Here is an 11610-nt window from a genome sequence, read left to right on the forward strand (position 1 = left end):
TGTACGCCTCGCCTATAAACGACACTGGCAATTTCCGCAGAATAGTTGTGAATTAAATAGCCTCCATACCGAAGACATGTTTGTGCGCAGATGTTTTAAGATAGACTATAGCCTAGACATTTTACAGTTTACGAAAGGAGTCCGCGTAGAAGTGTACAAATATGTTTCATTTACTTAACATGACACCACTCACCGCAAGTGTAGCATCTCGTAATTTGTTCTTTATTTGCATATGGAAATCAGGGAGGTTTCATATGGATACTCTGTACAATGACAAGTATATTCTACGACGACTCTTCACGTTATAGTACTGTGGTATAGAGATCACTGGCACACACGTCGGAAGCTGCTCACTTCTGACTACATTTTTAAGAATGGAAAGGCATGAAGAGATCAACCAGTGACAGATTACGCCATGTGTGTTTTCTCAGATTACGTAACATTCTCTGACTCCACCAAGTAGATATGGCGCGCTGTCTCCACGTGCGACGTGCAGTTCCCCTGAAATTCGTTTACCGCTCGGATTCCTGACATTGGAGACAACATAGCGGCCCTTGTATTCACGTGTAGCTACGACCTTGTTAAAACGAAACAACGCAGAAACTCTGCGCTGGAGGTTTCCGCCGCTCCTCTAATATTTCTGCCCTTGAGCGCGTGCTTCCTGCTTACAATTCCACCATCAGCCATGGAAGTGTAGACAACAAGACACGTTTGTCAAGTAGTGCTCTCGCACAAAAAAAGCATTTCTCACATGTTGTACGTTTGACTACTGTATACGATCACCATCGCATGATTTTACACCTATTATCTCATTGGTTTTGACAACAACTTCGGTATTATTCACTACTTCTTCTACTTTCGTAGGTTCATGGACCGTATCCTCGCGGTGTGTGATAATAGTGTCTTAAGTGTTCCTGCTGAGTGTAATGAATGTGTGCAGACAATTATTATTATTATCGCGTTTCACAATGTAACATTTTACATTTTCCGGTACCCGAAAATTACTCATCAAAAATTTGACTTCAATGCTCCATTTTTTTTTCTATCTGTTCATAAATGTTTTTCACTATTTCTTCTTCTGATAAGAGATCTGAATTTTTTGAATCCATGTGGTCAGCGGTCTCCCCCTTTTCTTTCTTCCTGGTGGTTCCCATTCCAAAATTTTCTGTGGTAATATCTCCTTTGACATCCTTTTTGTATGTATGTACCATAACAATTGTTTTTCTTCTATAAAATCTGCAATTGAATTTCTAACGTCCAATTTCTTCCTGATGACTTCATTTCCGATTCTTTCTCGTCTAGATATCCTTGCGGATCATCTCCAGAAGTCCACCTCCGTTACCATCGACCTTCAGTATTTGCGATTTAAAGTCCATACTTCTGGTTCATAAGTGAAAATGCTTCTGATAATTGTGCTGAAGATTTTTCTTTTTGTTTGCTTTCCAATCTGTTGCTCCCATGAAATAACAGCTACTGTTTTCAATAGTAAACTTCCCAACAGGTATTCTTGAATTAATTTCCTTTTCTTGTTTTCCATCTTGTGTGATGTTGACTCCTAGATATTTGTACTCTTCAGTGTGTTTTATAGTTCCCATCCCTTTTACCAGTGTCAAATGTTGATTTGTATTTCCTATTTCCATATATTTTGTTTTATTTCTTCTGATATGAAGTCCCGATTTTCTATACTCCTCTATTAATATCCTTGTAATGTAGTCTATGTCTTCTTTATCTTGTGCCTAAATTAGTTGGTCATCAGCAAGTTGTAATGAATACGTCGTAATATCATTTACTGATTTCCCAATGTTTCTACATTTTCTTTTCCACTTTTCCAATGCTTTTTGTGTATATATTTTGTAAAACGTTGGTGTCAAACGCAAGCCTTTTGTAACTTTACATCTAGGTCAGAGATAATTTTGTACGTTCATTCTTGCTATAGTGTTTTCGTAAAGGTTCCGAACTGCTTTAATTATGATGGAATTAATATTAAACGCTTTTAAAGCATTCCGTAAGTTACATAAGGGTATGTTATCATACGATTTCTCTGTGTCTGCGAATAATAAATGGAAGGGTTGATTTCTAACATTTTTCTTTTCAATTACTTGTTGCAAGCCAAATGTATGATCTATCGTTGATCTCCCTGCTCTGAAGCCAGTCTGTACCTCGGCCTCCATTTCCTTAAATTCTCTTTGCAAAAAATGTTTTATAATCTTTCCATGAAGTCTGCTAAATACGTCAATTACAGTTATTTCTCTGCAGTTCTAGCACTCGTCTTGTCTTCCGTTCTTGTAGATTGTTGATATAAATCCTACTTTACGAATGGATGCTGTTGCATGACTAAAGCTAACGATGCTTTGTGCTTGTGCACCGCCTTTTCATATTTTGAACGATCTGAAGACGGTTGCAGATAGCAACTGGAACTATCTTACGAGAAAGAGAGTTTTTTTTTTTTTTTTTTTTTTTTTTTTTAAAAAAAGGGGGTATGGTGGTCGAGCAGCTCCCTATAAGCCACACAGTCAACGCTAAGTGACGCCTGAGATTGGGTAAAGGACGTCACCAAAGAAGAGCCGATCACTGGAAACGAGTGATTTGGAGAGACGAATCACGGTCCGCGCTGTAGCACTCCAATGGAGGGGCTTGCATATGTTGAATGACTGGAGAGCGTTACCTGCCATCATGTGTAGCACAAATAGTGAGTATGGAGTTGTGCAGTCTCCGTACAGGAATGTTTATCATGGGTAGGGAACGGTTCCGTTACTGCGCTTCAGAAAACGCTAAATGCGGAAAGCATTGTATACTGCGTACAGGAGAAGTACAAGTCGGAGAGATTACTGTATCGGTATGGCGATGTACCCTCGCGTAAAGCACCATCTGTGGACAGTAACATTCCTGAAAGGGACCGGCCTGCCCAGAGACCCGACCTGAATTCAATGGATCACCTCTGAGATAAGATACAACGTCGACTATCTCCCGATAGCAGTAAAAACGGGTTTTCTGCTCTTGAGGAAGTATTGGCTGCTATTCCACCACAGATTCTGGTCGTATGTAAATTACGCTAGCGGCAAGATACAACCAATGCATTCTCTGAGCGATAGCAATGGAAATAATATCGACGACAGTGCTGCCAAAACAGAGTTACTAAACACAGTCTTCCGAAATTCCTTCACCAAAGTAGACGAGGAAAATATTCCAGAATTCGAATCAAAAACAGCTGCCAACGTAGAAGTAGATACCCTCGGAGTAATAAAGCAACTTAAATCAATACGTTTAAAAGGAAGTCTTCTAGTCCAGATTGTATACCAATTAGGTTTCTTTCAGAATGTGCTGACACAATAGCTCCATACTTAATCATATACAACCTTCCACTCGACGAAAGATCCGCACCGAAAGACTGGAAAGTTACACAGGTCACACCAATATTCAATAAAGGTAGTAGGAGTAACCCACTTAATTACAGGCCCACTTCATTAACGTTGATATGCAGCAGGATTTTGGAACATATATTAGGTTCGAATATTATGAATTCCGTCGAAGAGAAACGTCAATTGACACAGTCAACACGGATATAGAAAACATCGTTCTTGTGAAACACAACTAGCTCTATATTCACATGAAATGTTGAGTGCTATTGACAAGGGATTTCAGGTCGATTCCGTATTCCTGGATTTCCGGAAGGCTTTTGACACTGTACCACTTAAGCGCCTCGTAGTAAAATCGCGTGCTTATGGAATATTGCCTCAGTTATGTGACTCGATTCGTGATTTCCTGTCAGAGAGACAATAGTTCGTAGTACTTGACGGAAAATCATCGAGTAAAACAGAAGCAATTTCTGGCGTTCCCCAAGGTAGTGTTATACGCCCTTTCCTGTTCTTTATGTCTGTCGTTTATCGACTAGTAAAGTCATCAGAAGATCAAAACAAATTGCAAAAAGATTTAGAAAAGATATCTGTATGGTGCGAAAATTGGCAGTTGACCCTAAATAACGAAAAGTGTGAGATCATCCACATGAGTGCTACATGGAATCCGTTAAACTTTGGGTACGCGGTAAATCAGTCAAATCTAAAGGCCATAAATTCAACTAAATACCTAGGAATTACAGTTACGAACAACTTAAATTGGAAATAACACAGGAAATATTGTGGGAAATGCTAACCAAAGACTGCATTTTATTGACAGGACACTTATAAAATGTAACCAAAAAAATGGCTCTGAGCACTATGGGACTTAACTTCTAAGGTCATCAGTCCCCTAGAACTTTGAACTACTTAAACGTAACCAAACTAAGGACATCACACACATCCATTCCCGAGGCAGGATTCGAACCTGCGACCGTAGTGGTCGCACGGTTCCAGACTGTAGTGCCTAGAACCGCTCGGTCACCAGGGCCGGCTAAAATGTAACAGATATACTAACTCATTAGTAGATCTGATTACACTTCGTTTCTTCGTCCTCTTTTAGAATATTGCGCGTCGTGAGATCGTCACCAGATAGGATTCACGGAGTACATCGAGAAAGTTCAAAGAAGGGCGGCACGTTTTCTATTATCGCGAATTAGAGGAGAGAGGGAGACACTGAAATGAAATAGATTTGGGGTGACATCATTAAAACAAAGGCGTTTTTCGTTGCGGCAGAATCTATTCACGGAATTTCAGTCACCAACTTTCTCCTCAGAATGCAAAAATATTTTGCTGACGCCGACCTGCATAGGGAGAAGCAATCATCATAAGGGAAATCGGAGCTCACACGGAAAGATATTGTTAGTTTTTCCTCGCGCTTTTTGAGATTTGAATAATAGAGAATTATTGTGAAGGTGCTTACATGACCCCTACACCAGGCTCTTAAATGTGATTTATAGAGTATCCATGTAGATGTAGATGTATTCGTGCAGCCGGCGGTTCTCAGCCGTATCTCATCGCAATATGCTAGTTGCAACTACCAGCAGAGTCCAAAAAACCACTATCGTCAAAAGCTTCTTAACAATGTATTTTTATTGCTTCGTAACAAGCAGAAATATTCACAGAGACAGTAACATTGTAAGACGTGCTTAACTTTAACTGACATTAGTGAATTCGGCCGTAAGCTAAGTAAAAATTAAATTAAATATTTTTAAAAGTAAAAGCTTATAGTGCCTACACTGCAAACAATTAAAGCTCGATAGCTAGTTTCGGTTGTTGTCTGTAACCATCTTCAGATCGTTCAAATAATCAAAAGGCGGTGAATAAGCTCTGGAAAGCTTTGTTAGCTGTAGTCATGCAACAACATGCATTCGTAAGTACCAAAACAATAACAGTAAGTAGTTGAAAATGTCACCGTGAGCAAGCCAGTATGTAGGCAGTAATTTCGCGTGTTGGCTTACACACCTGACAGTTTTTGGAACCTTTGCATGTACTGTTCTGACGATAACACGTATTGTACTATTTCAAATAACGAGCTTTTGCTCCATCTTTTACTCATGCAGCCGGATACGTTGCTGTATGACCGTCAACATGCGACATTGCTGCCTACAACCTGGCTTGCTCACTGAGACGTTTTCAACTGCTTATTGTTATTGTTTTGCTATTTAAGAAACGCATGTTGTTGCGTGACTACAGCTAACGATGCTTTCCAATGAAACTTCCTGGCAGATTAAAACTGTGTGCCGGGCCGAGACTCGAACTCGGGACCTTTCCCTTTTGTGGGCAAGTGCTCTACCAACTGAGCCACCCGACCACGACTCACACCCCGTCCTCACAGCTTTACTTCTGCCAGTACCTCGTCTCCTACCTTCCAAACTTTGGTAGAGCACTTGCCCGCGAAAGGCAAAAGTCCCGAGTTCGAGTCTCGGCCCGGCATACAGTTTTAATCTGCCAGGAAGTTGCATATCCGCTGCAGAGTGAAAATCTCATTCTGGAAACATTCCCCAGGCTGTGGTTAAGCCATGTCTCCGCAATATCCTTTCTTCCAGGAGTGCTAGTTCTGCAAGGTTCGTTTGGAAAGTAGAAGACGAGGTACTGGCAGAAGTAAAGCTGTGAGGACGGGGTGTGAGACGTGCTTGGGTAGTTCAGTTGGTAGAGCACTTGCCCGCGAAAGGCAAAGTTCCCGAGTTCGAGTCTCGGCCCGGCACGCAGCTTTAATCTGCCAGGAAGTTTCATATCAGCGCACACTCCGCTGCAGAGTGAAAATCTCATTATGCTTTCCAATGCTCATTCACCGACTTTTCATTTTTTAACAGTCTGAAGATGGTTGCAGATAACAACCGAAACTAGTTATCGGACTTCAATTGTGACAGGAAAATTGCGGTCTATGTATTAATGGGTTTTACTTTCAACATTTTTTTAATTTAATAGACCACAGTAAGACCGCTATCTTTCCCTACTGACTATGCCAGGCTTCTCTACGTGAAGTTTGCTGCTTTCGTCAGGGCCAGAGCGGTAAATGGCGTGGCCACTGCAAGTTTAATAGAGGGGGGGATGTTTTATTGTTTGTCTTCCAATGCTGACAACACGATCGTGCGCAACTATCACCGGTCAGGTGTTTTGGTACGACTATCAATCAGAAGTAGCAAGGATTCGTGAATGTGCATTAAAGAAACGGCCATCTTCAAATGTGGTACATGTCTGTAGAGAGTAATGTGAAATCACATCAAGGCTATTGTGGGACAATAGAATTAAGAAAGAAAATGTTATTCAAGAAATTTACTTAACATTTGAGGTCGTGTCTCAAAATGCATTTACTGTTATTAATAACACGGAAGAGTAAAGAAACTGGTACACCTCCCTAACGTCGTGTAGGGCCACCGGGAGCACGCAAAAGAGCCGCAAAACGACGTGGCACGGACTTGACTAATGGTTGAAGTAGTACTGGACGGAACTGATAATATGAATCCTGCAAGACTGTCCGTAAATCCGTAAGAGAGTACGTGGGAGGTGTAGATCTCTTCCGAACAGTATCTTGCAAGGCATCCAAGATATGCTCAATAATGTTCCTATCTTTCCTGGAGCAACTCTGTAGCAGTTTTGGGCGTGTGGGATGTCGCATTGTCCTGCTGGAACTGCCCAGGTCCGTCGGAATGCGCAATGGACATGAATCGATGAAGGTGAAAAGACAGGATGATTACGTACGTGTGACCTGTCAGAGTCCTCTCTAGATGTATCAGGGGTCCCACATCACTCCAATTACACACGCCTCCCACCATTAGCTTGAACAGTCCCCTGCTCACGTGCAGGGTCCATGGATTCATTAGGTTGTCTCCATACCCACACACCTCCATCAGCTCGATACAATTTGAAACGAGACTCGTCTGACCACACAACATGTTTCCAGTCATCAACCGTTGAATTTCGGTGTTGATGGACGCAGGCGAGGCGTAAATCTTTTTGTCGTGCACTCATCACGGGTACACGAGTGGGCCTTCGCCTCCGAAAGCCCATATCGTTGATGTTTCGTTGGATGGTTCGCACGCTGACACTTGTTAATGGCCCAGCACTGAAATCTACAGCAATTTATGGAAGGGTTGCACTTCTGTCACGTTGAGCGAATTTCTTCAGTCGTCGTTGGTCCCGATCTTTTAGGATCTTTTTCCAGCCGCAGCGATGTCGGAGATTTGATGTTTTACCCGATTTCTGATATTCACGGTCCCCCCGTGAAATGATTATCCCCACTTCATCGCTACCTCGGAGATTCTGTGTCCTATAAAAGCACGTTCAAACTCACTTAAATCTTGATAACCTGCAATTGTAGCAGCAATAACCGATCTAACAACTGCGCCAAACACTTGTCTGCCCGTACCAGTTCCTTTGGTGCTTCAGTGTAACATAACTTGTTAATTTATGAAGGTTATCGATCAATAATAAGATCGGTAGATGGAGATACGGTAACTTGGCCAGGGCAGGATATCTGTAGTTCCTTGTTATTTATTTCACTTTGACAGTTTCTTATGTGGATCGGGAAAAGTGGTCACATTACCCGCCGAGAAAATTGCCCAAGGTGTTCACCCAAAAAGAGTCGGTTACTTCCAAAAAGCATGCATAATGCAACAGATAAAACTTGATTTACATTTTATACGCAAACCTGTCGTCCACAATTCTATCCCTTTGTGACACTTTTGAATTAGTTATGCCATATTTCTTGAAACCGTCTCTGTTCTGTGTATTTGGCCCAGTAAAAAACTCAGATTGAAAATCGTCTGCTGCAGCGGCTTGCTATCCTTTCAGATACTGTAGCGTGAAGATCCTTAGAAAAAGTGCCTGGAAATCAGAAAAACAAACAGGAGATCCTATTGCGATTTCACTGGCCACAGTATCCGCATCGGTACGGAAAATTGGTCAGTATGTAAGCCTTCAGAAAAATGCATGTGGTTCTACTTTAAACATTTGATGTCGTAACTTATAATCTGTAGATTCAAAATATGTAAGTGGTTCAGCTTCTATCAGTATGTATTGTTTGGTGAAAACTGAATTTGAGTTTGAGTGGTCACTTTCCACCGCCCCCTCCCCGTCGTTGCTATTCTAAGCATCACGAGGTGTCGCCCAGCTAGGTCAATATCGGCCGTTAAGGAAAAAAAAATTGACCACTGATGTCTAGTGTCATGTTTGCAATGTATGATAATGAGAGACGGAGTGCGATATCTGATGACGTCACACTGTTTTCTCGTCTCGATTTGGACCGAGGGGCCTGTCCGACAGATGATCCACTGTATATTGCGGGACACTGAAGCTACGTCTAGTGATCTGGAACTTCGCGATACCACCTGTGCTTCCCTTGCCTGCCAAATAATGGTGGTAAAAGTTTCTTCCACCATCAGTAGTCGAACTGGCAACCTCCAAGCCGAGCAACACATCCACCGTATCGTGCAGTATACCCGTACATTCACAACAAACACCTTTGCAAACCTTGCTTGCCTATTTGTAGAGTTGATAAATATTTTTTAGAGTTCACAAGTGACACGATAATTGGTGCTATAGTGGAGTGAATGGTGTTCTTCTCCGTTCAGGGTCTTCTAAATATACACCTGATGGTGATTGTGGTAATGGTGGTAAGTTCCTATGGGACCAAATTGCCGATATACACCTCAGGCGTACAGTTATTAAACATTGTCTATGCTCACGCTACATGTCGTTTCTGGACAGCGAAAATATCCTCTATAAAAAATCAACATCTCTTGAAATTCGGCTCGCTATATTTGTCCATAAGATCTAGAGCGTTCTGGTGTTACAGAGCCATTCCTTTTTACAACACGTATCTGTGATAGAGTGGGTAACGTGAGACTACTGTCTGTAGGAAGATTGGAAGGCCAGAAACGCAGGAAGGCCTACAGAGGATTGACGATTAGCAGTTGGCCATGGACGTACGTGAATGTAACGTACTGCACATAAACGGCGGAAGAGATCCGCTAGTATCAGATTGTTTAGTTTATTTCCGAATAATCACTGGAAACGGGGACGAATATAATAAATTCCCTTGAGACAGAAAACTTTATGTCCACAAATCAACACGGATTTAGAAAGCAACGTTGGTGCATAACTCAGCTTGTCCATTTCTCACATAATATTCTATAAGGCATGGATGGAGGCTAACAGGTAGATACCATATCTCTAGAATTTTGGAACGTGTTTAACATAGTACCCCACTGCAGACTGTTTAAGAAGTTCCGAACACACAGTTTAGGTTCACGGATATGAGTTTCCTCTGAATTTTTCTGTAATCTGAGCTTTTCACTATCAAAATATGTGCCTACAATCTATAAAAACTCCATTATCATCGGACGTATATATTTCAAGTTGTATAATTTTGACTTGAGCAGTTCATAGCGAAGACGCCAAAAACGGGACAAATGGTTCAAATGGTTCAAATGGCTCTGAGCACTATGGGACTCAACTGCTGAGGTCATAAGTCCCCTAGAACTTAGAACTACTTAAACCTAACTAACCTAAGGACAACACACTCATCCATGCCCGAGGCAGGATTCGAACCTGCTACCGTAGCGGTCGCGCGGTTCCAGACTGTAGCGCCAGAACCGCTCGGCCACCAGCGGCCGGCAAAACGGGACAATCCTTACTATAATCTAAAATAGAAAATATATATTCAACTCTAAAACCAAATTTTGCTCCATATAGCCCAACGCAGAATAAAACAAGAAAAATATTGGTATAACTCATTTTGCGAAAGACCAGTTAGTTTGCTTGCAATTAAAGTTTAAACTCGAGTCTCCATAGCAAAAAATCCTATAGTAATTACGAAACTTAAATGTCGTTAAGGATAAAAGATAAACTTCCCCCTTATTTTACTCCTTTGTTTGGTGGGACTGAACTTGTCTGTTACTCATTTACGTTAAACACAAATTATGTATTTTTATATTTGCTCTTAATTGCTGATATTAGATGAATAGGTTATGCTCTACGTTTAATTCTTTCTTTTTAAACATTTTCAGCTGCTTCCTCAAAATTAGTAAATATCAGGTGTCTTTCTAGGTTGAACCTTCTTAATATTTCAGTAATATGTCGTAAAGTAAAACAGCATCAACAGTTATATTTTTCTCTCTAAAGCCCATTTGTTCTCAAATTACTAACAATTTTGCTGTTGCTTTGAGTCTGTTGTTTACACGTAGGGACTTCAGGAAGTGAGCTACGTATGTCGTCCCACCGTCCCACGCTAAGTCCATTACACAACAACAGTGGAACACTGTCAGAAGAGAGTACACGTTCCGAGTTTCTTGCAGAGCATTTTTGCTGCGGTATACAGAACAGCTGCGAGAATGAAATGGTGCGGCAGCTGGAAAGGTACTTAAAAGTTGAAGTACACGAGACAGCACTATTCTTGCGGGCAAAACGTCTAAATTGCACACAGATTCATCGTGAAATTCTGGCGGTATATGGACCAAATGCATTGCCGCGTCCAGCTGTAGCGAAAAAGTGTCAACAATTCCACTAAGTTGCGACAATGAAGGTCGCAGACATTGAACACAGTGGTGAAGGTACAGCAGTCAGTCGAGTGGGCCGGAGGCAGGAGGGGGGGGGGGGGGGTGGTGGGGGGGGGGGGGGAGGGTTATACCAAAGTTCCAACCGCTGTTTACGGAGACTTGATGTAGTGCAGCCTTCAGTGAACGTTACTTGCAATTTGCATGAAAATACTGTGACACGAAGCTGTCTTGACTGCTGTTTTGACCACACTCTTCTTTACTTCCAAAATCACCTTACGCTTTTCGACACTCCATCATTTTCAAAGGCTGTAAAATGCAACGCATCACTGGTACAAAAAGATGTGAAAACATGTTACATTTCACTGTTGATCAGAGACATAGTATAATGAATAGAATATGGTTTTCTAGCTTACCAGTGTTATGTCAGTCATATAAAATCGGCCGTTAGGTACATTGTATTTCGTCAACATTCTCAATCACGAGACAAGTGCAAACTGGTATCAAGGCACAAATTGAAAGCCGAGTGGGCTAAACTGTATACGCTGCATTTGTTTGTCTGCAACTGCGTTTTCATCGTTAACTCGTATAAAACAATTTCATCACTAAAGAGTTCATGGAAAATACAATTACAATGTTTAACCAAACGATGTGTAACATATCTTTTGAACGATCGAAAATGATACATTGGAAGAGCACGCTGAGTGGCGCGAGGGTGA

General features: G+C 41.5%; 1 non-coding gene across 1 annotated transcript; it reads right to left on the reverse strand.

The window, feature by feature from the left end:
- Nucleotides 1-5631: 5631 nt before the first annotated feature.
- Trnal-caa (transfer RNA leucine (anticodon CAA)) lies at nt 5632-5706 on the reverse strand. Its single transcript has one exon. It is a non-coding gene; the product is annotated as a tRNA-Leu (tRNA).
- Between the last annotated feature and the right edge of the window lie 5904 nt (nt 5707-11610).

The sequence above is a fragment of the Schistocerca nitens genome, chromosome 9 (assembly GCF_023898315.1).
Source record: "Schistocerca nitens isolate TAMUIC-IGC-003100 chromosome 9, iqSchNite1.1, whole genome shotgun sequence".
Classification (NCBI taxonomy): Eukaryota; Metazoa; Arthropoda; class Insecta; order Orthoptera; family Acrididae; genus Schistocerca; species Schistocerca nitens.